General features: G+C 39.9%; 1 protein-coding gene across 8 annotated transcripts in view; it reads right to left on the bottom strand.

The window, feature by feature from the left end:
• Nucleotides 1-27,363, bottom strand: part of ATXN7 (ataxin 7) — a 140,264-nt gene that overhangs the window by 101,329 nt on the left and 11,572 nt on the right. For 7 of the 8 annotated variants that reach the window (XM_058437128.1, XM_032149427.2, XM_032149419.2 and 4 more), the window contains exon 2: nucleotides 4,970-5,068. The gene's annotated coding sequence lies outside the window, so the exon portion shown is untranslated. Of the gene's footprint in view, nucleotides 1-4,969; nucleotides 5,069-7,989; nucleotides 8,322-27,363 lie in introns of those variants that run through there. The other variant, XM_058437127.1, reaches the window with a different exon arrangement.

The following is a 27,363-nucleotide window of genomic DNA, read 5'->3' as shown; positions in this document are numbered from 1 at the left end:
AAAGAAAGAAGTGCAAAGACAGCCAAGATAAACATTTTCTAAAGAAACATGCAAAAAATACTATGAATCATATGTGCCTTTTTTTTTTTTTTTTGAGACGGAGTCTCACTCTGTTGCCCAGGCTGGAGTGCAGTGGCACGATCTTGGCTTACTGCAAGCTCCACCTCCTGGGATCACGCCATTCTCCTGCCTCAGCCTCCCGAGTAGCTGGGACTACAGGCGCAAGCCCAGCTAATTTCTTTGTATTTTTAGTAGAGACGGGGTTTCACCATGGTAGCCTGGATGGTCTCAATCTCCTGACCTCATGATCCACCCGCCTCGGCCTCCCAAAGTGCTGGGATTACAGGCGTGAGCCACAGTGCCCGGCCCATATGTACCTATTTTTGTGAAAAAGTGATGATGATGATGATGATGATGATGATGCTAAGTCTATGCAAAAAACAATCTAGATAACTCTAGATTTACCATATGAGAAGCAAGGAGTTAAAGAATTAAAGATGTTTTAATTCCTTAAACTTAAAGGAACTTTTTATTAGCATATATATATAATGTTTAGATTTTTTATCTACATAGTTTTATATTCAGGATGATTATTTTAAAAGAAGATTATCCTTTTATAAAGTTTTTTTTTTGAAGAAGAAACTCTAAACTAATACTGAAACTTTTGTGAGATTGTCACAAAACTCTGTTAGGTAAGTAGCAACGGCATAGACTGATAAAACTACAGGCCACTTCCTTTGCTTGAAACTTCATCTTTAGCTGGGATTCACAGAGCACCAACCTCTCTTGAGTTTCCTTCTTCCTCATGGAGTATATGGTGCTACATTTACAGCTGCTAAACTCCTTAGCCAGTCAATATCTTTCAATATCTAGCCAAACCTTTTCCCACCCTTAGCATCCACCACTCCCCCTTACAAAGTCTCCACTCTAGCTAAACCACCTTCTCATGTCCAAGACATAAAGCACACGTTTCTGAAAGTCTTTCTAAATGTCATTATTTTTTAAATACAACTCACATAACTGAAATTCACCATTTTCACCATTTTATTATTTATTTATTTTGAGACAGGGTCTCGCTCTGTTGCCCAGGCTCAAGTGCAAACCAGCTGGTGCAATCATGGCTCACTGCAGCCTCAACCTCCAAGACTCCAGTGATCCTCTCACCTCAGCTCCCAAGTAGCTGAGACTACAGGCACATGCCACCACGGCTAGCTAATTTTTGTACTTTTTTTTGTAGAGACGGGGTTTCAAATGTTGCCCAGGCTGGTCTCAAACTCCTGAACTCATGTAGTCTTCCTGCTTCGCCCTCCCAAAGTACTGGATTTACAGGTATGAGCCACTGCAACTGGTCTTCAACCATTTTAAGTGTACAATTTAATGACATTTAGTACATTCACAGTGTAGTACAACCAACATTACTATCTAGTTCCAGAACATTTTCATCACTCCAAAAGGAAACCCTGTTGATCATCAAGCAATCACTGCCCACATTCCCTGCCCAATCCCGGAAAACCACATCTGCTTTCTGTCTCTATGGATTTGCCTATTCTGAATATTAAATGAAACCACATAATATGTGGTCTTTGTGCTTGGTTTCCTTCATTTAACAAAACATTTTCAAGGTTTATCCGTGTTGGAACATGTTATCAATACTTCTTTCTTTTTTATGGCTAAATAATATTCCACTGTGTGTTATACACACACACAATGGAATACTATTCAATCTTTAAAAAGAAGGAAATCCAGCCAGATATGGTAGCTCACAACTGTAATCCAAGCACTCTGGAAGGAAGGCCAAGGTGGGAGGAACACTTGAGCCCAGGGTTCAGGACTTCCAGACTAGCCTAGGACACCCCATCTCTATTTTTGATTTTTTTTTTTTTTTTAAAGAGAACTCCTGTCATTTGCAGCAACATAGATGAACCTGGAGGATATTATGTTAAGTGAAATAAGCCAGGCCCAGAAAGACAAATAGCACACAATCTCACTTATATGTGGAATCTTAAAAAGTTGAATTCATAGAAGTAGAGAATAGAATGGTGGTTACTAAAGGATAGAGGTGAGGGGTTTAGGGAAAGTTAGTCAAAAGGTACAAAATTTCAGTTAGGAAGAATGAGTTCAAGAACTCAGCTGCACAACATGCTTACTATAGTTAATAACAACGTATTGTATTCTTGCAAATTGCAAAGAGACTAAATAAATGTTCTCACAACCAAAACAAGTATGAGAAGTAATGCCTATGTTAATTAGCTTGATTTAAGCCATTCCACAATGAATACATATTTTAAAAGAATACTTTGTACATGATAAACATATCCAATTTTTACTTGTTAATTAAGAAAAAAAGGTAAGTGTCAATTCATTGGCAGGGATATTTGTCCTTTTGATTTACTAATTTATCCTCAGTGACCATAAGAGACCATAGCACACAGGTTGGCACCCAATAAATCTTTGTTGAATGAACAGATATTGGGCCTACAATCTGTTGCTGACAAGGGATTGCCACATTAGATGGATCATGGATCAGATGGTTTCTCACAGTTCCACCTGGCTCACTTTATTCCCCTCTCTGGTCTCTCTGGCCTCTACAGACTTTTGAACTTGTGCCTCCTCTTCTTTCTCTGCTTCTTGGTCACTTACTTCCTGGCATCATATTAATCTTTTCATTGGTATAATATTCAAAAAAGCATTAAGTCATCACCGCAGTCCATGTAAATCACCTCCTATTCTTCTCCTTTTCCTCCCAGGGACAATCCCCACGCACACAGTAAAAACTCCATAAACAGGCACTAAAGAGCTCCTCTGGCATTCTGCCAAACATGTTTCCTCTTAACTTCTCCTCATACCCCTCTATTGTCAGTGACTGGACACCATACAGGAAAGCCTGTTTCTCTCTTCTCTGGCACCTTGCAGACATGACACAATGAACAACATTCAATGTGATGACTTCAGTGATCACTGAAAGATATCTCTGCATTATGGCCCTTCAGCTTTAGTCCAGAAAGTTTTTAGAGACTGTTTTTAAGGTGGAGACTTCACAGCTCCCCAAACTCTTGTTCTTTTAAACATCTCAACAGTACTAAAACACTTTTTGTGAAGCTGTTTCAGATTGGTAATGGTAAAAATGTTATCTTCTACATGTTGTCTGAAATGCTACCATTTTTGCTACAGTTGCCTAAAACCTGATTGTGGCATCACATTTGTTGCCTAAGTATATAAGATAATTGATTCCACAGGCTGAAACTCCTTTCGTCTTCCTTGTTTTGATTCTGCTCTGTTTTAGTCTTTAATGACTCATCTTAAACTGCACCTTAACTTAAAGGTTATCTCATTCCTTTCAGAAGTAGGAGAATAATTTTTTTGTTGTTGTTGTTGCTTGTTTTTTCAGATAGGGCTGGTGTGCAGCAGCATCATCATGGCTAACTGCCGCCTCAAGCTCTTGAGCTCAAACCATCCTCCTGCCGCACCCTCCTGAGTAGCTGGGACTATATGCATGCACCACCGTGCTTGGCTAAGTTTTAAAAATTTTTTGTAGGCTGGGCGCGGTGGGTCACGCGTGTAATCCCAGCAGTTTGGGAGGCCGAGGAGGGCGGATTGCGAGGTCAGGAGATTGAGACCATCTTGGCTAACATGGCGAAACCCCGTGTCTACTAAAAATACAAAAACAAAATTAGCCGGGTGTGGCGGCGGGCGCCTGTAGTCCTAGCTAGTCGGGAGGCTGAGGCGGGAGAATGGTGTGAACCCAGGAGGCAGAGCTTGCAGTGAGCAGAGATGGCACTACTGCACTCCAGCCTGGGCGACAGAGCAAGACTACGCCTCAAAAAAAAAAAAAAAAAAAAAAAATTCTAGAGTTGGGGGTGTAGCTATGTTGGCCAGACTGGTCTCAAACTCCAGAGCTCAAGCAATCCTTCCACCTCAGCCTCCCGAAGTCCTGGGATTACAGGTGTGAGCCACTGTACTCAGCCCTTTTTGTTTTTTTTTAATCAAAATTCCTCCAGGAATTTCCTGCTTCATATTATGTGAAACTTCACCACTATCCTCCCAAAACAGTAAATGTACAATGCTGGACATGCAGTGAGAAACAACATTAATGTGCCAGGCGTTGGTGGCTCATGCCTGCAATCCGAGCACTTTGGGAGGTCAAGGCAGGTGGATCACTTGAGGTCGGGAGTTCGAGACCAGCCTGGCCAACATAGCAAAACACCGTCTCTACTAAAATACAAAAATTAGCCAGGTGTAGTGGTGCGCACCCGTAGTCCCGACTATTCAGGAGGCTGAGGCACAAGAATCACTTGAACCTAGGAGGTGGCGGTTGCAGTGAGCCCCGATCACGCCACTGCACTCCAGCCTGGGTAACAGAGTGAGACTCTGTCTCAAAAAAAAAAAATAATAATAAAAAAAGGCACTCCATTAATGATGGCTGCTATTTTTGTAATGATCAGAGACTATTCATTACCACAGAGCTGTCTGGCAGCTTGGGCAAAGGCACTGGGCCCAGAAAGTGTGCCTGAAGAACGCTTGCCTGTTTTACAATCTTGCTGAGGATGTTCCCTGCCCTAAGCAGCTGGGTCTACATTACATGGAAAGACAAGAAAACAGGAGCTGGGGGAATGGTGCTGGAAAGAAACAAGAGCACACTTCTGGATAACTTCCAGAAAAAAGTGGGTACAGACTGGGAAAGAAGGAGGATTCTATAACTAAAGTCTTCCTGCAATTTTAACAAATTTGTAGGGGATGTTATTTAGCAGTTTTTGTGTTGAGAAACAAACACCTAATAGTATCATACTCCTAAACTCATTGTCATTTTATTTTTCTAAGATCATATTCAGGATTACATTTAACATTTGAGATCTTACACAGATGCCTTAAAATTAACAAACTGTCATCCTTTGGTAAAACTCAAACTCTGTTATAATTGGAAGCATTATATTTATTCAACTGTGTTTGTGATATCAGAACAGCCAGTTACCTTTTCTTTGGAGGGTAGGCCAAAAATCCTGATCGATTTACCAATGGATCTTCATCTGCTGCAATTGTGAAAGCTCGTTCGTCTTAATTCTGTTCAGATCTACAAAAACAGAAAAAAGGCAAATGGATGAAACAGTGGATGGACAAAGCTAATCAGAAACATACAATCTCATTGGTTGCCAGATATTCCAAAATTGTATGTGCTTTGAGATGTCAAACTGTTAAATTTCAAGACATTTTACCAATTTTACAACAATGTGATTTTTTTTTTAAATGAACTTAATTGGCTATATTTACAATAAACCAAGAACAAATGACTATTCAATATGTACACAGAGTTAGCCTCCTGGGGCTTAAAATCATTGTATGTAATTTGCACTAATGAGTTTCCACTTAATTTTTAAAATGGCGATTCAGAAAGCCTGCTCCTACGAAACTTGTCAAATCACAGATTTTAAAAATACAGACTGAATGAGATTATTATTTGCAGAGCTCACGCTGTCCTTCCTTATCATTTCAGCAGTTTATAAAAGCAATTTTTAATACTTCAACAGGAAACAAAAATTCAATTAAACCATCTTACTAAAAAGCACAAGGAAACTATGTGCTCCATTATCTTCATAGTTGTGCGCATATATTTCAGGTAAAATGTGGTAACTTTTTTTTTTTTTGAGACGGAGTCTCGCTCTGTCACCCAGGCTGGAGTGCAGTGGCGCAATCTTGGCTCACTGCAAGCTCCGCCTCCCGGGTTCACGCCATTCTCCTGCCTCAGCCTCTCCGAGTAGCTGGGACTACAGGTGCCCGCCACCACGCCCGGCTAATTTTTTTTGTATTTTTAGTAGAGATGGGGTTTCACTGTGGTCTCGATCTCTTGACCTCGTGATCCGCCCGCCTCGGCCTCCCAAAGTGCTGGGATTACAAGCGTGAGCCACCGCGCCTGGCAAAAAATGTGGTAACTTTTTAATTAATTTGTGGAGAAGCAATGAGTTAAGGAGTCAATAAATTACAGATTAACAAACCAAAGTTAGAAAATAAGCTGGTCTTCAAATCTCACATGCAGCAGAAGAGAAAAAGCAGCAAATATGGGCAATGACACAGCTACCGGGCAGATGTTGTCAAGGTACAAAGCACAAGACAGGCTGAGCTCATATGAAAAATTCACTACTCATGTACTTCTCTCCCTTTAATTCTCACTGGCTATAAAGCAAGATGTGGAGGAGGTAATATTGCTTTGCTCAACTTTTATTTATTTTCACGTACTCTAAGATGGTAACCAAATATTTCTATGGCCTGTGATTCTAAGATACAAATAAAGCATCTCTGAAAATCAGTGGCTGAAATTATATGCCATGTTTTGAACATTTACTCATAATTATCTTTATTAGGTTTTAAGTTATTCCCAGGTCATATTGCTTCCCTCTTCCTTTTTAAAAGTGTCAATTTTATTCACTCAAAATGCTATTCAGTAATGCTTAAAATCATTCCCACAATCTTTATAAACCAGATGTTTCTCTTCAGATTTCTAATTCCTTCCCAGTCTCCTTTCTTTTAAAAAATTTCTCCGGTGGCTCAAGCCTGTAATCCCAGCACTTTGGGAAGCTGAGGCGGGCGGATCACAAGGTCAGGAGATCAAGACTATCATGGCTAACACGGTGAAACCCTGTCTCTACTAAAAATACAAAAAATTAGCCGGGCGTGGTGGCGGGCACCTGTAGTCCCAGCTGCTAGGGAGGCTGAGGCAGGAGAATGGCATGAACCTGGGAGGCGGAGCTCGCAGTGAGCCGAGATCGTGCCACTGCACTCTAGCCTGGGCAACAGAGCAAGACTCAGTCTCAAAAAAAAAAAAAAAAAAAAAAAAAAAAATTTCTCTGATTTCCATTTTAGTGCTCCTTTTCTGCCTTACTTCCAATAAAAGCTGCTTTCTTGTTTAACATGTCTGTCCTGAGCTAAAATGCATTTCTTTGAATCCTAAATACTTTATAGCTATTCAAAAATCACTCAAAGCTAATTACAAATTGTCATGATAGAGACAGTCAACAAAGATGTTATGTTCATGATAAGCATTCACCACCCTGATGGTGATTCCTTCAGAGTAGACAGAAGGTGAAGGCAGAACAACGCCAGCATCAGATTGGACTCTGCACTTGATCTTATTTCACTAGGTCAAGCCATTTTTCAATTTTCCATCTGGACACTACTGCTATTTCTCCAAAGTATCCAAGGAAGTCACCAGATTCAGAATACTATAAAATCTCCTTCAGGATAGTTTTGGTTTTAAAAGAATTCATCACTTACTATTCGCATACTGTAAAAATGCTTCATAGGAAATCCAATTCTTAGAAAAAAATGATAGCTGCAGTTACTAAAAATAAACATTTAAAAACAGAAACTTCTCTACTTAGAATAGGGGTCAAGAGCCTTTCTGTAGCAGGGGAAAAAACCTATTATATGCTTGTATGTTTTCTCTCATTTGATCTTCCAATAACCCTGTGTTCAAAAGAGCTGTATGATCTCCATTTTATTACTGAAGAAACAGACTGAGAAAGGTCATAATTTGCTCAAGATTACCTAGCCAACAAGTGGTGTGAAACTGTAACTAGAATCTGGGCCTTTGGTGATATTTAGTTCCCTTTCCAGTACACCAAACTGCCTCAGTGGCAACTTAATTTTGTTTTGCAAAGAGAAATAGTTAAAAAGAAATCATTTTAAATAGACTTGGAAAATTTTCTTAGAATCATTAAACTTGATACCTTTTATTCATTCAACAACTACTATGTAATAAGCATTCAATAAATATAATTTTAAAAAAGATTTCTTTAAATGATGGCCAGTTAGCAGTGGGAGAGAAAGACTTGAAGCATAAATTTATTTACTCTTTTTTTTAAGGGGGAGGGAGATTATAGAAGACATCTTTCTTCTAGAGGAGCTGCCTAGCCTATGTTGACCCTTTTTTCTAAGCACTACGTAATTCTCAACTCCATGCCAAGTCATACTTGTACTATGGGGCTATAAACTACTTACTCCCATCTTTGTCAAAGCTGGACACACGACATAAACTGAGACAGTCAATGTGTTCTTCTTAGAATGAGAAATTGAGATGAAGAGGGTCTAGTTTGGTGGAGGCTGCAAGCTACCTCTAAGTGCTCTCTCAGTCTATAGGAAAAAGACAGTCAGCAAAGAGAGAATGAAAGAATGAATGTGCTGCTCAGAGTGAATCTGACCCAAGAGGCCACTTATCTTCCGTTTCCCCCAGGAGAAAAAACAAGAGAGAAAGAGAGAGAGAGACAGAGAAATGAGAGAGAGACAGAAACAGGAGAGAGAAAAAGAGAGAAAGAGAGAGAGAGAGAAAGGGAGAAAGGAAGAAAGAGAGAGAGAATCTCTGCCTGGGAGTGTTCTTGGGCTTTCCTGTTACTGCCATAGCCCCTGAGTGGCCCAAAGCACTTCCTTCCCTAGGTTCCCTGGGGTTCTAAGAATCCCCTGGCATCTAGGGTAAGTGCCCCTCCCCCACATCTTTTAATGAGATTATTTTTTTGAATTGATTTGTGATAACTGCAACAAAAAATGATCTTGTCCAAGATAGTAAAAAAAGTATTTAAAAGTAGGGCTATCACCAGAATGTGTTATAAAAGAATATACTGCAGAAGGCCAAAGGGTTCAGAAACACCCCATCATTCACTTTAAACAGAGAAAAGTCTACAATGCTACATGGGCAGTGTCACATTGGCTTTTACAGGGAAAATGGCTTATTTTCTAGGAGTAACATTTCTGTGTTCTGTTAAGATTCAGAATTTTGATGCAATTTAAGGCATAATCTGAATCACCTCCTGTTATGTCATCCAGTCTGTCAAAATTAAGCATAAACCTGCTAATCACAATAAAGGAAAGAAAAAAGGCTAAACCAAGTCAGTCTTGTTTTTAACAGTATAAACTTAACTTCTTAACTTGTAGGCAAAATCACCAAGCTTTAATGTGAGACTGCCACCCTAGGTTCTTGGAGAGGGCATAAGAGGGAAGAAAAGGGGCCAGAGAAATGAGTCCTACAAGGAAAGCACGAAGAGTTGTGATCTTATAAATTCAAAGCTTGTTGGGGGAGGGGGACGAGGGAGAGAAAAAGCAAAAAACAAAAAACAAAAACAACCTGAAACCTTGAAGGCTGACTTCAATCTCTCCATTCTAGATATGAAAAGACTGAAAACCAAGAGAGAATTATCTCAGCTGGTTCATTTATTCAATAAAAATATGTTGAGGCTGGGGCACAGTGGCTCATGCTTGTAATCCTAGCACTTTGGGAGGCCAAAGCAGGAGGACTGCTTAAGTCCAGGAGTTCAAGACGGCTTGAGGAAGAGCGAGACGCCGTCTCTACAGAAAATTTTTAAAAACTAGCCAGGCATGGTGGCGCATGCCTGTAGTCCCAGTTCCTCAAGAGGCTTAGGCAGGAGCATCACTTGAGCCTGGGAAGCTGAGGCTGCAGTGAACCATGATCATGCAACTGTACTCCAGCCTGGGGCAACAGAATGAGACTCTACCTCAAAAACAAAACACATTGAGAATGTGCTCCATGCCAAGTACTGTGTCTGGCACTAGAATTGGCAGTGTTATTCAGCTGAGCCACCTAACTCCTAGGCTGTGCATTTTTCTCTCCATCTTGATACTCGCTGCAAATGGAAAAGTCCACAGGCCTAAAACAGCCCACTTTTTTGTTTTCCATGGTGATCTTGGGGAAAACAATATGACTTTGTTAATATTTAAAAGGCATGAAGATTCATATAAAATTCCAAACTCCTGGTTTCTCTGGGAAAATCTAAAAATCTGGCCACAGGAGGCCAACTTTCCTGGAGGGGGATAACTGAATGAAGCTGTGTTGGGAGCTGCGCTTTGTCACTGGGCGTGTAATTCCCAAGGCACTCAGCTGGCTGCATCACTTATTTTCCTCTCAGACCTGTCTCCTGTAGGTAGCCATGCTTGTGTCCCCAAAACTATACTGTCTTCCTAAATCTTTTCTTCCAAATGAAAATCGACCACCCAAACCCAAATTTTTTAAGCAGGTTACAAAAATGTTTAAACCAAGTTATGTATCAACTGCAGACATATTCTCCAGTAATACAAATTAATATGGCGTCTAGTTTACTCCCTCTCTTTGGCCCCCAGTTCCACCTTGCTTTCACTCTCACAGGCTTTCTCCTTGGCAAAGCAAATTTAAGAATGAAATTCTATACACTACCATGCGCCCAGTAACAAAAAGTAAGCCTTTGACATGCATCATTTCACTTAGTCTTCCCATATATAACATATGAACTCTTTCTATGCTCCTTTAACAGAAAATTGAGGCTGGTGAGATGAGGCCAATAAAAGCTGAGGTATTGCATGTTAGAGTTGAGCTTAAAACCATTCCCTTCACTGCCATACACCACAATTCCCACCTGTTTCTCCACACCTGCTGTTCATGCCTCCTTGAATTCCTTTCTTACTTTCCAAGTAACTCACATCTAGACTTCAAAACCCAGCTCAGATGAAACCTCATCAGGTCATCATGCCTACTGCCCTAGGCGGACTTCCTGGAGGCTGGGTCCGCAAAATTTCATTCTTGTATCCCTAGGGCCCAATGCTGTTAAGTGTTAATAAATGCTTGATGAATTGAATTGGATGACATGGAACCACAGGTCCTGACGGCTACCCAGCCACTCAGGTTAATATGTGCCTGGAGTGGGATGCTACTGCCTTGCTAAGAACTTGCAATTAGGCGAGTGGAATAAAGAGCTGCTCTGGCATTTACCTTCACTCTCACCAGGCAAACTCTCCTATAGACATCAATGCTAAGGAAGGGAGGAGGAGGGACAAGAGGCAAATTAAAGTCCAGTACTCCTGTTGACAGGAGTTGGGGTGTGTGTGTGTGTGGGTGTGTGTGTGTGTGTGAGTGTGTAGAAGGGATAAGAGGCAAATTAAAGGCCAGTACTCCTGTTGACAGGAGTTGGGGTGTGTGTGTGTGTGTGGTGGAGGTGTCTTTAAAGTTGACTGGGAGGAGGAAAGCCTGGGGAACAGAGAGAGTTTGTTCCCCAATAGTCTACCAGGGGAACGTTAATCTCCTATGACTGGCCTGGGGTTACAAAATTCTAAAATTCATATATGTGTCCTCAGTCAAGTCATTCTTTGCTAGTCTAGCATGGTCCCTTAGGATAGATGTTAAATAAATGAACAGCTAGCATGCATTTTACTCTGAGGCTATACTTATCAACGCTACGAATAAGAACAATTTTCGCTGAGTGCTTAACTTGGATCAGACCCTCTGCTAAACTCTGTACATGCACTATCTTGTTTAATCTTCACCACGGTCCTACAATGAATACTTGTAAGTGAGGAAATGCAGGTCTGTAACGAATAAATGGCTTGCCAAAGGTCACTTACCAAATGACTGACAGTAAGGGCAGTGGCTAGTGGGATAAATGTAGTTTTCATTAATAATGCTCGTACAGTTTTTAATTATTCTACCCACCTCTTTAAATATTACCTCCTAAATACAGACTGAGCAGCATACAACAAATTTCACTCCTCTCTAAAAGATCCAGGGAAAATGCTTCCACTTCTATTAAGCCTTTGTAAATACTATTTGTGATAGAGATTGCCAATAGTCACCTATATTTACATTCTCTGCCTGAGCACACAATTTGCCTAAATTTCCCAATATTCATTGCAGTAAGGTAGAGACATGTGACTGAATCCAAAACGTTAACAAAAATGTTGGATAAGCCAGGCGTGATGGCTCACGCCTGTAATCCCAGCACCTTGGGAGGCTGAGGAGGGAGGATCCCTTGAGGCCAGGAGTTCGAGACCAGCCTGGGCAACACAGCAAGACTCTATCTCTATGAAAATTAAAATAAATAATTAGCCAAGTATGGTGTCGCACACCTGTAGTCCCAACTACTTGGGAGGCTGAGGCAGGAGGATCACTTGAGCCCAGGAGTTCAAGGCTGCAGTGAGCTATGACTGTGCCACTGTACTCCAGCTAGTGCAAAAGAGCAAGACCCCATCTTTTAAAAAAAAAAAAAAATGCTGGGGCCAGGCGCAGTCGCTTGTCGCTCACGCCTGTAATCCCAGCACTTTGGGAGGCCAAGGTGGGTGGATCACTGAGATCAGGAGTTCCAGACCAGCCTGGCCAACAAGGTAAAACCCCATCTCTACTCAAAATACAAAAATTAGCCAGGCGTGGTGCTGCGTGCCTGTAGTCCCAGCTTCTCAGGAGGCTGAGGCACAAGGATCACTTGAACCCGGGAGGTGGAGGTTGCAGCGAGCCGAGATGGCGCCACTGCACTCCAGCCTGGGTGACAGAGCGAGACTCCGTCTCAAAATAAATAAATAAATAGATAAAATAAAATAAAATAAAAAAAGAAACGTTAGGTGCCACACTTCTGGGCTAGGCCCATATAAACCGCTCTGGCTTGAGCCTCAGTCTCTCCTACCCTCTGTTGGTCAAATGGAAAGGGCTGCAAGTACCTACAGGAGGGCACAGCCACACAATTTCACTCCTGAATGACTGGGGGAATCAACAGTCTCTTTGCCAACACACTCTGAGCTTAAACAAGAAATAAACATATATTGTGTTAAGGCACTGGGGTTTTGGGTCATTATAGCAGTTAGCCTCCTCTTATAACGTATTGTTACTATCATCATAATTTTCATTACCAACAGCAACCGCTATAATTTATTGACGGTATACTAAGTAGTAGGCATTATATTAAGTCCTTTATATACATTATTTTATTCACTTCTATGAGGTAGCAAAATCATACAGATAACAAAATCAAGGGTCAGAGAACAGTAATCATTTCCTCTTCTGAATATTAAAGCATTTACAATCTGAAAGATTTCAAAAATAATTATGTAATGCCTTGTTATACATGTTGCATTGATGGGTTAAGCAGTTTAAGTCCTGTAGTTAGTCGATATTTTCCTTTAACTCAAAACTTGTTTCCCTCATTTGGATAAACAGTTGAGAGAGGGGCTGGGTCTTAATGTCTAAATTCTGTATCATTTTACATACTGTCTCATGAATATACAAATTAATAGATATAATTATATTCTTTAAACCATTTCTCACAGGCATATATGCACTATGTCTCACTCTCTACTGTGTTTTGGTCAACAAACCCCTTGAGCAAATCTGACCCAGAAAATTGGCTTGCTACAAAGAGTTGCTTAGGATGCTGTTTATTTCAAATCCATAACTTAACGAGTATCATTAATGAAATTTTTCAATACTTCAATTACATGCATGAATGTACATAAACACTTAGAAAAGTGGCTGGCATATAGCTGATGGTCAATAAATGATTGTTTCCCTTCTCCTCTATCCCAATAGCTACTTTAAGTACAATCATATACTGCTTAAAGAAAACAAATGTGATCAAGGGAAAAATCTTAAGCTGGTAAGTAGAGGATGATTTTAATTACCAGGAATATTTTCCCAACTGGGAGGAAAACTATCTAAAATGTTAGGAGCTAGGGCCAAACAAAAATCATTTGCTAGTTGCAAGATTATCCTATTCATAAAAATCTGTCCGGACACAACCTCAGGAACATGAATTCTGGAGAAGATGAGGAGCCAGTGCTTATTCACTGCCATGAGCTGCAGAATGGTATCCTGGGATTCACCTTCTATTTGCTTAGTGCTATAGGTCTGACCATGTGGCATTCCCTAGAGCCATGGTATTATTTGCAGCCAAACACTAACATGCCCTCCTACAAACCCTAGAATATGCTCCGTATTTTGTCAGAAAACAGTATACCAGCATCTGAAGATTTGATTTTTCTAAGGCTATTTCCAGCCCTTGCCTATCCATAGAACTCCATTTCCTACTTAAGACATTCAAAGAAGCTTAACATGATGCAGACACTTGATTTCGTATGGTGACATTCCACAATTCTGTGACATAAGCTTTACATTAATTAATGTAAATATTTCAACTGCTGTTCATTTAAATATCATGTTCCAAAAAGTCTCTCTCCTTTGAAGATTGCAAGATGAAATGAGTACAAATATGGTCAGTTACTTTATTTGATATAAACATTGGGACTTCTTATTCCTGCTCTTCATCAATTGTAATATCTACTTTGTTGATAGGATGGACTTTTCCCAGGGTAATTTTCCCTTTAACATCAGGGTATCATCCTTAACAGCAGGCAATAAGGTTAATGCTATAATCAGCTATTACGTCGGCATATTCGACTTTAGCTGCTGTTCAAATATAGCAACACACAGTATGGAATACCCAAGCTAGAAAAATACGGTCTTAAAAATTAGTGAATCAAACTCTGGGTAACAACTTTAAAAAAATAAATATTCGTTTAAAAATTTTATCATATTCTTTTAAAAATAAAATTCTTTTTAAAATGCTAAGTGAAAAAAGCCAATTTTAAAAGATCATATTTATGTAACATTCCCAAAATGACAAATTTAGAGTTGGAGAACCGATTAGCAGCTGCCAGGAGTTAGGGACTGTGAGGATAACAGGAATGAATGTGGCTATAAAGGGGTAGCACAGGGGAGATTTGTTTTTTTTTTTTATTTTTATTTTTGATACGCAGTCTCACTCTGTCGCCAGGCTGGAGTGCACTGGCACGATCTCGACTCACTGCAACCTCCGCCTCCCAGGTTCAAGCGATTCTCCTGCCTCAGCCTCCCGAGTAACTGGGATTACAGGCACTTGACACCATGCCCAGCTATTTTTGTATTTTCAGTAGAGACGGGGTTTCACCATCTTGGCCAGGATGGTCTCGATCTCTTGACCTCAAGATCCGCCTGCCTCAGCCTCCCAAGTGCTGGGACTATAGGCGTGAGCCACTGCGCCCGGCCAAGATCTTTTTAGTGATAGAATAGTTCTGTATCTTGACTGTGGTAGTGATTATATGAAAATACATATGATGACACAGAACCATATACGTACTTTAAGCCAGTGTCAATGTCCTGGTTTTAATACTGCACTATAGTTAAGACATAATAAATGGGAGAAACTGGGTGAAGAATAACCAGGACCTCTCTGGACCATCTTTGCAACTTCCTATAAATTTATAATTATCTCAAAATAAAAAGTTAAAAAAATAGCTAAAAACATGTTGAATTATAAACATATTCCACAGAATAATCTATTCAATTCATATTATTAAATAATATCCAAGCCTCTGTAAAAATCTCTTATCATCTGACTTTCCATTTTGTACATAAAGCAACTACTTATTATCTTGATGGGAGAAAAAGGGAGTGAAAATAGAGGTTTTAGAGTAGGTTTTGCTATCGGGATGCTTACTGTCCACAACACTGTCAGTAACAGAATATTCTGGCAGCCAGTATCTGGGTATCTTGCAAAGGAGTAGGTAGCACACAATACGTAAAAAATAAAAACATGTATTTAATGTCTCCTTATATCCTAAAATCTATAAGATTTTTCCATTTAAAAAAAAAAAAAGACAGAGGCTGAGGACAGCAGTACACACCTGTAATCCCAGCACTTTGGGAGGCTGAGGCAGGTGGATCACTTGAGATCTCCCTGGGCAACATGGTGAAACTCTGTCTCTACAAAAAAATACAAAAATTAGCTGGGAGTGGTGACACATGCCTGTAGTCCCAGCTACTTGGGAGACTGAGGTGGGAGGATCACTTGAGCCTGGGAGGTTGAGGCTGCAGTGAGCTGAGATAGTGCTACCATACTCCAGCCTGGATGGCAGAGTGAGACCCTGTCTAAAAAAAAAAAAAATAAAATAAATAATAAAACAGAGATCCATCTAACAGATACTTTAAACATAATTTAAAAATAAAAAAATATTTTGAGGTTTCTATGTGCTATCAAGATGTCACTGTGCATATGTTTATACGTGATTTCCAAAATATATTATTAGACTTGTGTGACTACCAAACAATAGACTTTTTAAAATGTACACATGGCAATAGTTTCTACAATTCAGACATCTCCCTGGCTAAATTAATACAAATTTTTGCAATGTGCCAATAACAAATAAGAGACAAAAAGAATTGCGGAAGCTGGGAGATGCAAATTAAACAAAGCCAGTGTAAGTCATTTCCACTAGGGTTTCAGACAGAGATCTTTTATCATTGGTTGAAATATAACATTCTGGCACTACATCACAAACATGCCCCCTGATTCCCTGTATCTCACACCTAAACGGGCTCAACACCAGTTCGTCATGACTCTGAATCTAAAGAGACATTGGCAGTACTTCATAAATACCTTCCTGTTCGCTCCTTTCTATGGTGATGCAATTTGACCTACATTTCCAGTGCCCATTGAAACTTCATGGGAGGGGGAAGAGGACAGTTTTTCATTTCTCCTACCCTCTGATTAACTAGGACAGCAAATGCCACTCAAGGGACTGCTACTGGGCAGAAGCAAAGGGGAAAAAAGTCGTGCCAGTAGGAAATTCCACAGGAGGACATTTAGAAATACTGCATTCTCTGATTCTGCAAACAAACTGTCATGGCTTTATAAGACAACAGCAAGGAAGAATTGCCCCACTTTACACCATAGTAAGACCAGAACACTAAGGGCTATTTTATTTACCTCAGGCTCCCTACGGGATGAAAATTAAGCTTGAACTATAGACTATTGTCCTTGCCATAGTCTTTTTTAAAAATAAACTCTCAATTTTGGGATGACTTTAAATTTACAGAAAAGTTGCAAAGATTATACAGAGAGTTCCTGTAAACCCGACACCTGGTTTTCCCTATTGTTAACCTCTTATATAAGTATGGTATCTTTGTCACAGGTAATGAACCAACACCAACATGTGATTTTTTATTTTCCTCCAGCTTTAAGGCATGATTGACAAAATTATACGGTGTAAATATGATCTTTTATGTATATAAAATAATTAAATCAAGCTAATTAGCATATCTGTCACCTCATCTTTTGGGGGGTGAGAACATTTAAGATCTACTCTCAGCAATTTTCAAGTATACAGTATTATTAACTATAGTCACCATTACTGCATAACAGATTGCTAGAACTCATTCATCCTCACTGAAACTTGTACTCTTTGATCAACATCTCCCCATTTCCCTCACCACTCCCCCAACTCCCAGCCTCTGGCAACCATTATTCTACTCTCTGCTTCTGTTGTTCAATGTTTTTAGATTCCACATATAAGTGAGATTCCTGCAGTATTTGTCTTTCTGTGTCTGGCTTATTTCACTTAATATCCTCCAAGTTCAACCATGTTGTCGAAAACGAGAGGATTTCCTTCTTTTTTAAAGTTGAACAGTCTTACATTACTTGCATATATACACTGGATATCACATTTTCTTTTTTTGTTGTTGTTTGAGACAGAGTCTCGCTCTGGAGCATAGTGGCGCAATCCTGGCTCACTGCAACCTTCACCTCCCAGGTTGAAGCAATTCTCCTGTCTCAGCCTCTCAAGTAGCTGGGACTACAGGTGCATGCTACCATGTCCTGCTAATTTTTTTGTATTTTTAGTAGAAATGGGGTTTCACCATGTTGGCCCGGCTAGGTTGAACTCCGGGTCTCAAATGATTCACCTACCTCGGCCTCCCAAAGTGCTGGGATTACAGGCATGAGCCACTATGCCTGGCTTAAATATCACATTTTCTGTATCCATTCATCCATTGATGCATACCAAGATTGACTCCATATCTTGGCTATTGTGAACAATGCTGCAATGAACATGGGAGTGCAGATACCTCTGTGACATACTGATTTCCTTTGGATATATATCCAGAAGTAGGACTGATGGTTCTACTTCATATAGTTTTTTTTCTATTTTCAATTTTTTGAGAAACCTCCATACTGTTTTTCATAATGGCTGTACTATAATTTACATCCCCACTACCAATGTACAAAGATTCCCTTTTCTCCACATACTAACCAATACTTGTTGTCTTCTGTCTTTTTGAATAGCCATTCTAACAGGAGTGAGGTGATATCTCACTGTGGTTTTAACTTGCATATCCCTGATGATTAGTGATATGGAGCATCTTTTCATATACCTGTTGGCCATCTGTACCTCTTCTTTGTCAATTCAAGTTCTTTCTCCTTTTTTAATTGGGTTATCTGTTTTGTTATTGAGTTCCTTATATTAGTTATCAACCCCTTATCAGATGTATGGTTTGCAAATATTTTCTCCCATACTGTTGATTGTCTTTTCACTCTGTTGACTATTTCCCTTGTTATACAGAAGCTGTTTAGTTTGATGCAACCCCATTTTTCTATTTTTTTGGTTACCTGTGCTTTTGGGGTGATATGGAAAAAATCACTGCCCAGGCCAATGTCAGGAAGCTGTCTCTTTCCTCCCTTTTCATATTGCAGTCTTTGGAAGGAAGTCACTAGGCACAGCTCAGACTTAAAAGATGGGCAGCGGGCTGGGCTCGGTGGCTCACAACTGTAATCCCAGCATTTTGGGAGGCTGAGGCAGGTGAATCGCTTGAGCCCAGGAGTTCAAGACCAGCCTGGGCAACATGGCAAAATCCCATCTCTATAAAAAATAAAAAATAAAAAAAAATTAGCTGGGCATGGTGGCACACACCTGTAGTTCCAGCTACTCGGAGGCTGAGGTGAGAAGACACCTTGAGCCCAAGAGACAGAGGTTGCAGTGAGCTAAGATTGTGCTACTGCACTCCAGCCTGGGTGACAGATGGAGACCCTGATCCCCCCCAAAAACTTAAGAAAGAAAAAAAAAGATTGGCAGTGATACTCCATCTCCTTGAGAGAAGATTATCTGCATAAATCATTTGGAGTTCTTTTATATTAAAGATTTATCTATTCTCCCCCATTTGCTTATTTATCCAATCATTTATTTATGCCAGTATGGCCTCATGGATATTTATGATTTTATATCACATATTATTTATGTTTATATATTTATATGAGCCTTTAAAAATATATATATACTGTATATTTTATTTACATTTATTTTATATATTGGGTTAAAATCTAATACTATGTTTTTTAGCTGCTCAAATTGTTCTAGGTTTGACCTTTGGGAGCTCTTTCAGTTGTCTCTTTGGTCCCTTTGACACACCCCGTCATTGTGTGTGGGGGGAAGAGAGAGAGTGAGAGTGTGTGTGTGTGTTATTTTCTTACTTTCTGGAACCAGAAGATACTACAGGCTCATATTGTTTATTCCCTGTCCCAGGCACAGAATCTCCTTTTAATGGAGAGTGGTATTAGAAACCAAGATCTGGACACTGGGTCTTAATGTTTGACACTTTAAAATTTCTACATGAACTACTTCTATAGCAAATGAACAAAATTATCTCAAGTATCTTCATTTCGTGGCATAAAATAATTACAAAAAGGATGCTTGGTAATCAATCAAGCTTGGTAATCAGGCTACCATCTGACTTTCAGGTTTGACAGGGTCAATAAATATCCTAATCAAGTTTCCCCAGGGGAAAAAAATATATATATTTTTTGTTGTTGGGGGAAACGAGAAGAAATCTAGAATTAAATGTTACTTGTTTGCTATTCTATGCAATAAGGTATCCTCTTTTCTCCCTTTAATACTAAATAATATTTCCTTGGTGTCAACTCTTAATTACCTGAACTAAGGGAAAATAGAAATACCAATCAGATCTGGCTTTGAAATACACTAGCGATGACTTACGGCAGTTATACCTTCCTACTTATGTTTAAATAGAATAGTTACATAGGATTATTTAGGATAGTCACACCTATCCTATTTGCATATTTTAATGTTACAACTAGTTTGTTGTTTTTTTTTTTAATTGGGAATAAACGAATCAGCTGAACACAAACACAGAGCCTGGAGCTTCTTGGGCAGTAGGGGTACCTAGTGGGAAGTGAACAGATTTCTAGAGATAACTAAATTGCTCAGACTGGAGTTAATCCCATGCAACACACATGGGCAATTCTTCACCTCAGCCTTCAACCAACCATTAATCTGCAATATTAACAAATGGACTATGCTAATAAAATCTCTGGTGACCTCAGACTTTTTTAAAATAGAAAACAGGCTGGGGCCAGGATCTAATACTGCTTTTCTCTATCTTTTTTTCACTTGGTCTGATTCAGATTTATATTCAATAAACATTTACTGAGCCTCTACTATGCACCAGGCAGCACATCATGCCTAGTGCTTCCAATTAATCCAATAATGACAAAAAAATTAAGGGCCCTGTTTCCATTTTTCCCTTCCAGCAGAACTGCTGAAGTTGATAGAAGGTAAGCCAAGCCTCTACAATGCTGAAGGCTCAACAAGTTTTGGAGAAGCACATGGTTTGGTGTCCATGTCTACAGCTGTCTAATAACACCTTAGAAAGAAAAGACCTCAACCTTTATCTGTAAAATAGATACTGTATAATCGAACCTACTTCTCAGGAAGAATGCATGGAAAACACAGTCCTGGCACATACCATGAGCTCTTTAAGTACTGGCTCATGTTCATATTATGCATTTCATCTATGTATTCATCCTAAACACATCTAGGAAACACCAAAACCACCTCACTAAGGTGTTCGTTGCCTTTTTTAATTGCCAGTTTTACTTTGTAAGATCCTAAAAGCATGATCTTTAAAAATGTCAGGACTTATGTCCCAATCAACCTGTCTGATAAATAAACAACACATATTCATTTAAGAGTCATAGGCCAGAGGCTAAGTTTGCTGGCTCACACCTGTAATCCCAGCCCTTTGGGAGGCCGAGGCAGGCGAATTACCTGAAGACAGGAGTTCGAGATCAGCCCGGCCAACATGGTGAACTCCGTCTCTACTAAAATAAAAAAAAATTAGCTGGGCGTGGTGGCGCGTGTCTACATTCCCAACTACTTGGGAGACTGAGGCACGAGAATTGCTTGAACCTGTGAGGTGGAGGTTGTAGTGAGCCAAGATTGTGCCACTGCATTCCAGCCTGGGTGACAGAGAAGACTCTGACACCTCCCCCCCGCCCAAAAAAAAAAAAAAAAAAGAGTCAAAGGCCAGAATGGATAGGTCATATTAAAAACAATAATGTTGCCTAAAAGTTTATTTTATACCATGCACTGTGTAAATGTTGCATGACAAGCTGACAAGATAGATATTTTAACTATTTCTAATTTCCAGATGAGAAACAGGCTACAGAGGTGAAGTAACCTGTGTAAGGTTGCCATCCATCTGGGCTAGGGAATCTGTCTCCAAAGGAAAACAGTAACAGCAGCAGCAAAATTATACTGCTGCAACTAAACATAAAAATCCATTCCTCACCTCACAGTGCTGGTTCCTTTTCAAACACTGTCACACTGGGTGCAGCAGTAGAATGAAATAATTAGTTAAAATGTGTTCTTTGCTAGAGATGCAAACTGAGAGAAGGGCTTTGGATACTTCTGCCCCCTCAGATGGACTCCAAATTGGGACTTCCTTCTTCCAAAATATTTTCAACAAATAAAATCCATCAAGGACTCCTCACAGTGTTTAGCAGAAAGTAACTCCCTGGCCTAGCCTGGCCCAGCAGCCTGTAATCCCTTTACTTTACTCTCTGGCCCAACCTTATAGTTCTTAGCCTGTAGAATGCTCCAATCAAGCAGCCGTGTGCGGTGGCTCACACCTGTAATCCCAACACTCTGGAAGGCTGAGGCGGGCAAATCACGAAGTCAGGAGTTCAAGACCAGCCCGACCAACATGGTGAAACCCCGTCTCTACTAAAAATACAAAAAATTAGCTGGGCATAGTGGCGGGCACCTATAATCCCAGCTTCTCAGGAGGCTGAGGCAGGAGAATCACTTGAACCCAGGAGGCAGAGATCGCAGTGAGCTGAGATTGCACCACTGCACACCAGCCCAGGCGACAGAGGGAGACTCTGTCTCAAAAAAAAAAAAAAAAAAAAAAATGCTCCAACCACAATGAACAAGGCCAGTTTCCAGCACACTGAAAAGTTCTCTTAGAGTATTTGCACTTCTGGCTGCTTCTAGACCCACCTAACTTCTTCAGAAATCAGTTTAGAGGTCACTTATCTCTTCAAATAGGCAGAGTTAATCCCATACTGATTCCCTAAAATGGTTTAGGAGATTCCGAACCTACTCCCTCCTCAACCTCAGCATTCTCAGCATTGGTACTACTCAATCACAAAAAGGCATGGCTAAGAGCAATCCATTTTATTGAATTAAACAGACCAGAGTTTAAATCCTATTCTCTATTTTCAAATTATGTGACCTCAAGCAAATCTTTTCACTTCTCTGATGGGGTTTAACTGAAAAGATAATGCAAGTAAAGCACAGTCTGGCACATACTAACTGCTCAATAAATGATAGCCATTATCATCATTATTCCCATTCTACAGATAACAAATTGAGACTCCACGAAGCGAACCACTAAAGGTCACAGAACTGGTGAGTAGTAGGGGTTGGGTTGAAACCAGTTCTTTTTTCCTTTTTTGCAAGTTTCTATTGAACGCCATGGTCGGCACTGAGGAGACAGCTGTGAAAGAGACAGCAGTGAACGCTGTTCTCATGGTGTTTACTTCTACTAGGAAAGAAAGCCATAAAACCTTTACACAAATAAATTGAAAGAGTGCTTTGAATGAGAAAGTCGGGGCGTGTGAATACACAGGGTTTTAAAGCAAGTAACAAAGTCATTGAATTTTGTCTAGAAGGTCAGGGAAGGCTTCTGTGAAGAGGTGGCATTTAAAGGAGGCAAAAAAGTGTTAGGGAGATGAGGGTGGCAGCAAGCACCCCAGACAAACGAAATCTCAGTAGAAAAGACATTGAGGAAGAATGGCAAGTTCAAGGAACTAAAAAGCCAGAGCATCTGGTGAGACAGAAGATGCAGGCAGGGCCAGATCAGAGGACCACTGAAAGATCTGTTCAAAGTTTTGGATATCATCCCTCCTTTAGGCAATGGAAAGGCACCAAAAGACTGGCTGCCCTTAAGGAAACAGCAATGAAGGGCTCACTCTGACACCAACTCCTTGAGTCAGGGCTATTTGGCACTTTTTTCATCTGTACTTCTAGGACATGGCAACTGTAGACTTTTGATAAATATTTGTGACCTGTCTAAAAGAATCTCTGATAAAGACAGACTACATCACTTTTCCCTCTTTTTTAATCCCACAGCTGATGCTTTTATTAAAGCACCAATTATTATAGGAAGGTGTGGACCTCTTTTCACTATTCATATTTACAGAGTAAATATTCATCTTCCCATTTCTCAAACCTCAAAGCTCAATAAAGTTATGGACTAAAACAGACTTTCTTTTGGTAAGCTAAAAATCTGTTCTTTTTTTCTTTTTTGAGACGGAGTCTCGCTCTGTCGCCCAGGCTAGAGTGCAGTGGCGCGATCTCGGCTCACTGCAACCTTTGCTTCCCGGGTTCAAGCAATTCTCTTGCCTCAGCCTCCTGAGTAACAGGGATTACAGGCACGTGCCACCACGCCCGGCTAATTTTTTGTATTTTTTTTAGTAGAGATGGGGTTTCACCATGTTATCCAGGATGGTCTCGATCTCCTGACCTCGTGATCCACCCGCCTCGGCCTCCCAAAGTGCTAGGATTACAGGCATGAGCCACTGCGACCGGCCACATCTGTTCTTGTATTTCTAGATTGGTGGAATAAGAAATCTTTTTGCTAATTCATTCTGCCTTATAAAGATCACCTGAGGTCCGGAGTTCGAGACCAGCTTGGCCAACATAGCGAAACCCCGTCTCTACTAAAAATACAAAAATTAGCTGGGTATGGTGGCGCATGCCTGTAATTTCAGCTACTCAGGAGGCTGAGGCAGGAGAATAGCTTGAACCCAGGAGGCAGAGGTTGCAGTGAGCCGAGATCGTGCCACTGTACTTCAGCCTGGGTGACAGAGTGAGACTCTATTTAAAAAAAAAACAAAAAAAAAAACTGAAGAGATAATGCATAAGGACTTAAGTTGCACTTTCCTTTTGCACCTTAACCTTAACAATAAAAAACACATTTCAGCAATGTGTCATTAAAAGTACAAGTTTTATATTTTAAGATAAATCACTTGTACAGTTCATATGCATATTTTTTAAATGTTAGTTTAATTTTAACCAGGAACAAAATGCCCCAACAGAAGGTCTTTCAGTGATTTTCCAATTCTTCTGAGAACTGTTCAGATTCTCTCTTTGAATATTTAATTTCTCTGATAAGAGTAGGGTAACTCTTTGGGCTATTTATATTAAAAGATAGAACTGAGTCATAATCAATAGTTCACATGCTTTAAGCTTTATTTTGGGATTTCAGGAGATGAGGATGATGAGATAAAATGATGAAAGTGAAATTAAGAATATGCTATAGCGTATGGTGTAATTTTGTCTGATCCACTTTCCATCCCCAGACCAACTTTCCACCATTCTGGGCCCTGCTGAGTCCCAAGACGCTGACCTCTATGGGCAGCATCATGGATTCATCTGCTGGCCAGCGTTCAGGTGAGTCTGGCCAATAGGAGGCACTGGAAAAAGATCAAAGAGCAAAGAAAAAGTCAGAGAGGAGAATATTCCCTCCTTGTTCCCTCCCTGCTCTGGGCTCCCTTTTCTGGCAGTGGCTGAATCCCTCTAGTACTATAGCCCCTGTCTAACAGCCCATCCACTATGGCACCAGCTCTCACTAGACTCCAGTAACACTATTTCTTCTCTTTGCTCCCTCAGATCTAGCAGTGATTAACAGCTTGCCATTGCTATTAGTTTCTAGGTGACAGAAACCCATGTCATCCTGAACTCTGCCCATCCTTCTGAAAATAATTCTTTCATTTAAAGTCTCTTAAACCATCTGAGTTGGACTCTGTTTCCTGCCAGATCTAAGACAGCAAACCATACACTTGTAAAATCAGCAATCTCTCTCCTTTGCATGTGAGCAGTTATCACAATGGTTATTCATCTTGCAAATTAATTCTTTCACACCAAGCACTGCATGGGAGCAGAAACAACACCTTTTAAACTGGTCAGTGCAGGAGAATACTGAGAGTGCTCCTGAAAGACAGCTGGCAGAATGGAGGGGCCAACGCTTACAATTCTCTAGGTAGGAGTCTGTTACTTGTCAAGAATAAAATGTTTACAAAGAGATGCCACTGCCTCCTACTTCTCCAGGGTTTCCTCTGGCTGATGGCGAGGAATCAAAGTCAGCTTTGTATTTTCACACTGAATACCAAGAAGTTGTATCACCGCCTGGGGAAGCTGCCCTGTGTGTCACTTCACTTTAGTAGTTTTTCAAACCTGAGGACCTGCTTACCACTAGCCCAGGCAGAGAGGAAGACAACCAACCATCTCCTATTACTAGCCACCTGCCTGCCATCCTTCCTTCTTTCTTTCATCCTGAGATAAATCTTTTTTCTGCACTAATGCAAAAGATGAACAGGATGAGAGAATTCTGCGTGCTCAGCCTTGCCTGTCTCTTTAACAGTTCTGACCAGATTAGCACTTTTCTTTTTCCACAGGAGAGGACTGGCATATGCTTATACCATAATCTGCTTTGAGCTCCTTCTCTGGATTTTTCTCTTACCAAGGAGACCGGATTTGAGGTTAGATGGTAACTGAAATCACCGGGGACTCTCTGAATACCTTGCTGGTACTTGGTGCAAGTAATCTGAAGGATACATTTGTGAATATTCGGGCATTCTTTTGAATAAGAGCTGATTTAAAGAATTTCTCCATGGGGTTGATAAGAACTTATGGCTCATATCAATAAGCCACTCCAACAAGGACCCCAAACATCTCCCTCTGCAACCAGCAGGCATTTGGAGCTGACAAGAAATAGTTGCTAAGATAAAGACACAGACAGATACAGACAGTTGTCTAAGAAAAGATGCTCTGCTGCAAATCAGCCAAAGCTGGCCAAAGGGCCAGGCAGCTCTCATCAGCCTGAAGGCAACACCTAGCGGGCAGTCTGACAAGCAGTAGGATTAATAAAATTTGGTTCATACTATGTACCCATTTCTACCACTCTTCTACCCTTACTTCTAAGCATGCATTTCAAAGTATATTTTATTGGAGAACTTTATAAGTAGCTGGGGGGATATACATCAAATGTTAATAGTGATATCTGGGTAGAAGTATGAGTAACTTTTATTTCCTTCTATCTGTGAAATTTTCTGAGTTTTCTACAAACACTTATGAGTTCTGTAATCATGAAAAAAATTAAAAACCTCTGTAAGCATTCAGGAATTTCAGCTTTCCATAAGACACAAATTTATGTAATTCTTGAAACTTAAAATCTAAATGACCTTTCTTAGCTTTTCAGATTTAAGACTTTTCAATAGTATAGTCATTCTATGGACTTTGTTCTTAAATTAAAAAAACCATTCAAAATGTGCAAAACAAGAATGCTAAATTGAATTTAAGGTGTAAGTTTTTTCTGGTATACATCACAATCTTAACTGAGACAATTTAGATGCTTCAAGGTCAAAGTTCACTATTTTAATATTCTGAAGTACTCCGACTACAAATGAAAAAGAATACAACTATTTCTCTCTGTAAGAACGCCATGCAGATGATATCATATGCAGTTATATGGCTAAGAGACAGATAAAACAGACTGGTGCTTCCTCCACTACAAATGCTAGCCAATAAAAACTTGCCAGTCTACAGCTGATGAATACTTGACACCAGATTTATGGAAAAGAAAGCTACTCATTGCTGGCCGTTAGTTAAAAGAACAGACACACCAAGAAACCTGCCTACTATCAAATCAGGACCGCTGTTTATTATGACAACTGATTTTTCAGTTTAGCGCCATTTATAGTACTAAAAAATCTTTTCTAGGAGCTAGCTTTCCTCATAATCTATAATGGCTGAACATGTGTTATTCACTGTCTTGTAGTGTTGAAATATATTAACAGGGAATCTTGGAAATCATAAACATCTTTACTAGCTTCAGGAAGCTAGTAAATTTGAACAAGCAAATTCCTTTAAACTGTCCTAATGTAATGACAAATGGTCCCTTTTCTAACTTCGATCTGCAAATGATTTATAGTTATAACTACCACAATAATAATAATCAACAGGGTAGGGAGTGGAGGACACAGAGAATTGAGCCTTAAATATCTCCTCTTAGAGCAGCTAAGAGGAGCTATGAGCCAGAACTCTAAAAATGCCTTTCTGTTCAGTATGCTAAAACTTAAAAATGCCAGTGAAAAAAGTATAAGAAAATGAAAAATATTTATTTTTCAATGTAGAACTTTACTCGCATTCTTTTCAGAATTAAGTTGAAGGATTCCAAAGGCTCACAGTATCCACAAAAACCGTAAGACAAAAAACAAACAAACAAAAAACGCAAGAGGAAAAAATACTTTTTTTGACTAGTGCTTATCAAAACATGGTTAGAAGCTGTAGAAATCAGTGCCTGAAACAAATTAGAAAAAGACAACTTTAAAACTAGTGTTAAATGTCAGAACAAGGTTCCAAAAGCTACAGAAGTCTTGGGATGTGTCTATTTACAAAAAG

The sequence above is a fragment of the Hylobates moloch genome, unplaced genomic scaffold (genome assembly GCF_009828535.3).
Source record: "Hylobates moloch isolate HMO894 unplaced genomic scaffold, HMol_V3 SCAFFOLD_4, whole genome shotgun sequence".
NCBI classification, from domain to species: Eukaryota; Metazoa; Chordata; class Mammalia; order Primates; family Hylobatidae; genus Hylobates; species Hylobates moloch.
This window is presented reverse-complemented; position numbering and strand designations above follow the sequence as displayed.